This window comes from Henckelia pumila, chromosome 2 (assembly GCF_033568475.1).
Source record: "Henckelia pumila isolate YLH828 chromosome 2, ASM3356847v2, whole genome shotgun sequence".
In the NCBI taxonomy this organism is placed as follows: Eukaryota; Viridiplantae; Streptophyta; class Magnoliopsida; order Lamiales; family Gesneriaceae; genus Henckelia; species Henckelia pumila.
Genome location: NC_133121.1, coordinates 93,676,570 through 93,682,277, shown reverse-complemented (window position 1 = coordinate 93,682,277; position 5,708 = coordinate 93,676,570). Strand labels below are relative to the sequence as shown.

The 5,708-nt window shown below is 36.0% G+C and overlaps 1 long non-coding RNA gene across 8 annotated transcripts; it reads right to left on the bottom strand.

Moving 5' to 3' along the window:
• Positions 1 to 818: 818 nt before the first annotated feature.
• LOC140881273 (uncharacterized) lies at positions 819 to 5,181 on the bottom strand. Of its 8 annotated transcripts, none has more exons than XR_012149901.1 (12): positions 5,029 to 5,181; positions 4,396 to 4,916; positions 4,180 to 4,300; positions 3,059 to 4,081; positions 2,755 to 2,835; positions 2,561 to 2,638; positions 2,433 to 2,473; positions 2,297 to 2,357; positions 2,128 to 2,183; positions 1,598 to 1,713; positions 1,418 to 1,484; positions 819 to 1,168 (listed from the first exon to the last, which is right to left on the bottom strand). It is a non-coding gene; the product is annotated as an uncharacterized lncRNA (long non-coding RNA). The 8 variants fall into 8 exon arrangements; XR_012149899.1 differs by having other exon boundaries at positions 2,561 to 2,835; positions 4,396 to 4,580; positions 4,685 to 4,916; XR_012149903.1 differs by having other exon boundaries at positions 819 to 1,164; positions 1,415 to 1,484; positions 2,561 to 2,835.
• Positions 5,182 to 5,708: the final 527 nt, after the last annotated feature.

Here is a 5,708-nt window from a genome sequence, read left to right as displayed (position 1 = left end):
ACTTGAGATATAACTGTTTGTATTATCAACTGGTATCCGAATTCTGAGAGGTTGCAAGGGCACCGATTGCAGCGATTGAGATATCCTGTGTCCTAACCTTTAATTATCAGATGGGTCATCGACGAGTTATTAACAGGAACCAACCGTCAGTTACTTCTCCGAATGAGCAAGCTAGTACAGAAGTCGATCAGTTGGATGCCACAGCGACGCCTATGAAAACCTTGCTGAAGAGGTTTCAGTCGTTTAACCCTCCTTTGTTGCTGGGTACAGAGAATCCTATTGACTGCGAGAGCTGGTTGGGTGAAAAACTACCGCTCGATCGAGAACTTTTCTGCCTCACACTTCACTTATCTCGGATTTTTCCTTCCATTCTTTAGCTACATTTCTTCTCTTTTCTATATCCAATCACATACAATGATTAGAAACTATAAAATGAATTTAATCAATCAAAATGCACCTAATCATCACAATTTAATCCAAGTAAACATAGTAAAATATCGACATACACTACAACAAAAATGCTGAAAGACTACGGTGAAAAAACGTAGTTAATTGGTGGTTTAAAACTGTAGTTAATAGCCATGTAGTTAAAAGTGCGGTCATAGACTACGGTTAAAAACCATAGTCTTTTATCGTAAAAGACTACGGTTTTTAACCGTAGTCTTTTGTCGTTAAAGACTACGGTTAAAAACCGTAGTTTTTCTATTGCACTTTTAACTACATAGCCTTTAACAACGGTCTTAATAACCCCTTTAACAACGGTTTTTCACCCATGTCTTTTTTTATGTATAAAACAAAAAAAAATATAATTTTCAATATTATAAATTTCTCAAAATTTGAAATTGTAAATAAAATTTAATATACAATTTTTCAATATTGTAAATTACTCAAAATTGAAAATTTGAATCCTAGTTTCATACAAAAAAAAAAATTGAGTAAAAAATGGTCCTAAATTTCTAATCTTTTTGTGCTAAAACTAACTCGAAGCCTAGCTCCTTTGCTGTTGGAGAGACTTCCCCATGATTGGTCAAGACACGTGTTTCTTTCCTTATTATGATCATGATACGTGGCCTCGATCCTGTCAAGTTATCTCCCTTGATTGTTATGCTACGTAGTAGATCGGTTATCGCACGTGTAACTCCTCCCCTCTATCGTGAGGGGCCTCTAACTACAAGGAGGAAATTATATTAAGATTTACTCTTCCGAAATAGCTTCAAATCTAAGTATAAAAAAATGCATATGCCACAGCAGAAGGTTAGATCTAAGATTGACAGTGTTCCAAAAGCGAAAAATGTTTGATAAAATCATTATTGATCATCAAGAGGAAACGCCATCGCAAGTAAAAGAATGTCAAGATAACATTTACTTTCATGTGGACAGTAACAAAATCATAGTTTATAAAAGAAGTCCTGACCACCTTCACGTTGCTGCCTTTCCATTCTCTCTTTTTCTTGCTGCATCCTTGCAGGGTCTGACTTCTCACCCTAGAAAATGTCGTATGCAACATATAAGTGATTTAAATCAAACTGCTCAACCTACCAATGTGCTACAAATTAACATCAATAAACTTCTGAGACTAGAAAAAAAAAACAGTTACATGATCCCGTAGACTCTGATGTGTAGCCCGGAAGATAGTATCGTCAAAGCGAGTTTTTAGCATTGCAGCACGCAAAACCTTCTTTGGAGACATTTGCAAATTTAATGGCGTCCATCCTAGAAGCAATTCAAATTCAGAGTTAACATAGAATGATAAGAATTGTAACCATGAAACTCATGTATGGAAACAAAGTAAAACGGAGTCACAAATAAATTATCCATAGTTCATGTGAAAGCACACTGATGTCACGTATTTTAGACAAAAACATACTTGAACAATAGAAAGTGAAAAACTGTATTATTTCATTCCACAGAAATGCTCGAGCAATAAATATTTTAAAGGTATCTCTCTCACAATCAAACTCAACTAAACAAATATTTAATTTCCCTACAACGAACATCCAAGGAATAGATTTGTTTCAATTTGCGCAATGTTATCATTCCCACGTCAAATTAACAAAAGATATGACAGACAAGTTGGAGCCTTGCCATATTTTGGAATATAGACCACATATTAATAAGATAAACTACCTTCACCATAAACATCATCTGTAGCAGAGGTTGAGACATGGCCATGGGGCTGCTTCCTGCAAAATCAAATTATACAAAATCTTGAATCACATGAGCAAATCATTGCAAAAAATCACCAGCGCCATTCATATGTAGAGATAATATATATTAGGGGAGAAAATGCTCTCACCACCAAAATCTGGGTTCAGTTTGCTTGAGTGAGATTCCATGGGATATTTCACCTCGCCATCCTGATATGTTGAGCAAAGTTACATCAACCACTTTTCAAGAGATGCACAATAAATATCAAAGTCAATGATACTAACAGATTTATCATAACTGTCAGGTTCTGATGGTCTTTCCAACGCTATCGCAACAAGACAAAATACAATGAGTTGTTTAACTACCAAAATTTAGGCGTACAAGAAATATTAAAAATAAGAATGGAACTAACCATTAGAAGTTGACAGAGCTGAAGCTATTTTAAGCCGCCTGCAATGGCATGAGAAGGAACCAGAGGCAGAACATTTGGCTGAAATAGAATTGATAAATTGTTTGTTATTCGCACAAGCAAAATAACTTTTACAATGCTTTTCTTCGCCATTAGGAGATGGCTAATTAGCTCTAAAGAAGAGCTAAAAAGAACACTTTTTTCTACACCACTCAGTATCTTTCACAACAGCTTTATTCGGTAATTGGCGCCCATTTTTCCATATTGACAGGTTTAACCTGTTGAAATAAACACAGAACCAGAGAATCTCACTAAAAGAATCACAGGTAAAAACTCAAGTGAGATAGAAGCAAAATGACCTATAATAAAAAAAAGTGGTGTAAACACGCAAAGGTTTAAGATTGTCAATTACCACAACATGCAAAATGGTCGTCAAAAGAAAGTTACTTTGACACCACAACAAAACGAAATAATTACCTTCCTCCATAAAAATGATCTTACCTTATCAGCTTTCGTATCCAGAAAACATTTTACCACTTTCTTCAACTTCCATAAAGTTTCATCCTCAACTGCATCAAAAAAGGAAGCAATCCTTTCTTCAGTACTGGAAAGCAATAATTAGCTTTGAAAAGCAGCAAAACAAGACCAGGTGAAGCATAAAGATTAGAGAACAATACTCAAACCACAAGATACATAAAAAGCAGCTTGGAGAGGCAGGCTAGTATTTGTGTAATTTTTGGGATTACTTAAAAATAGTGCTTTTGAAATTTTATAAAAGAAAAAACTCAAAAACACTGTTTTTAAGCAATCCCATAAATAACATCCAAACAATAAACCTAATAGAACGAAACACTTTTTCCATCACAGCAACAATTGCCCACTCAAAGGTGTCAAGCCAGTCGGAGCGCTGGACGGCCCAGATCACCGAGAAGAAAGTAAGGTCGTATGTGAAGGTACAACTCGTATATTTCAACATTATCGTGTTTGAGCCGTGATTTGATTGTCACAATTCTCACTTGCTGATGACTTGATATCGTTGAAGTTTGAGAAGCACACATTCACCAGTTTGGTAGAGGGTGTCGCAGGTGTTAAGTATTTACATTAAATCATGAATTGGAAACTATCAACACTAATGCAAAGGAACCAATGATCAATGAATCAACAAATTCTCATCATTAGGCACTCGACACTGAAGCAAGACACTGAAAACAGATACCAGGTAGATATGATGCAACTTCAAATGTTCACAAGTTTTTGTAAACCCACAAGTTTCCAAGAGCAAAATATAAAACTGTACCGAAAAACCATACCACAGCACACAAAATAAAAAAGTTCAGGTCTATCTATTGGCTACTGCTAAATCGATGAGAAAGCAGATGATATGCTAGGAACTTCCCGCTGGGGCATAATACAACTCAAGATCTTGCCTGTTATTCTTCGTATCATTATTTATATCTCTAATCACGAAAATCACTCCCATTTTTACACAAGTGCATTCCTGCAAAGCATGTTCATTTGTGGGTTCTGCAACAAAGCATTCAAGGATTTAGCATTATTTTCATTTCGATTTTCTATGATGTTGAACATTGACAAGAATGAGATACAAGAGTAAAGATTAATACATTTGAAGCTTCGGAAGATTGTGAACTCGAATTATCTCCCGAACCTTGAAAACACCTCAAACAGTCCACAACAACTCTTCAATGTCGTTTGCACTGGACGAGGAGCAGAAACCAGCAACACCTGAAAAAAGTTTTGAAAAAAAAGGGAAAGATTTTTGTATAATAGTCAGTGAATCACGAGATATGTTCCAAAAAGTAACATGAAACAAACAGTACCTCGGTAACTCCAGAATCTTTCTCAAGTTCAACTCCAATGTCATGACTTTCCTGGGTTACACATTCCTTAGTATCTGGGACAACTATATTCTCAATAGATTCGTCCTTCCTCTTCAATGGCACATCCATGATAACCGTCGAACTGCCATTGTCTTCGACAAAACCCAGTCTTTTCTCCTTGGATTCTATGGGTTTAATTATAAAAGGGGCAATAGAAGTATCTGTCTCTACTTTACTTCACTTCAACCAACAGACTAAAGAAAGTAAAAACAAGTGGAAAAAAACTTACTCCGCTAAATCGCCGAGCTGTCGTAAGACGCCGACGAGGCCCGAAACGGCGATTCCAAACAAAATCTCCTTAAGATCTTCCTTGAGAGGGAAAAAAAAGATCCAAACTCCCGAGAGAATCGATTGGAGAATTCGACACCGATAGTAGACTTGGACTCCAAGCTAAACTCATTGTGAGTAAATCTGGAGAGCAAATTGGACTTTCCGACGCCGGAATCGCCGATCAACATAACCTTGAACAAATAGTCGTAGTCATCGTCCGCTCAATACGCACCCATGAATGTGTTCGTATATCTGTGAGAGAGAGCGAAGAAAAGTAAAAGGGTGCCAAGAACGAGATCTTACCATTGTCTAGCTTCAATCGGCGGATTTTCGGCGTATAGGGTGACGAATCGACGTCTTGGAGCGGCAGCTAGGGCTATGGGAGAAAGGGGATCGATCGTGGGAAAGGTTTGGGAAGGGGAGAGAGACGATTCTTTACGCCTATGTACATATACGTACATATGTATCTATTGTATATAAGATAAGACTACGGTAAAAAAAAAACCGTAGTCTATTTGTTAAAAAAAAGTTTATAGACTACGGTATAAAATAACCGTAGTCTATTTATTTTTAAAAAACGCTCATAGACTACGGTATCGAAAAATCGTAGTCTATTTATTAAAAAAAACGCTTATAGACTACGGTACAAAATAACCGTAGTCTATTTATAAAAAAAACACGCTCATAGACTACGGTTTTTAAAAACCGATGTTGTAGAACATAAACAACAACGGTTTTTACAAAACTGTAGGCGTATATTTTAAAAAAACGCCTATTAACTACGGTTTCTGTAAAAACCGTAGTTAATTGTAAAAATACTACGGTTTTATTAAAAACCGTAGTCTTTCTGATGTAGTCTATTACCAAATTTCTTGTAGTGATATCATGCGCCTCCCATGTGTAATAAAAAACACTAAATAATAATTAATAATAAAAAATTCTCTTTGTTGGTGGAAGAAAAAACGAATATTTTCCATTTTAAA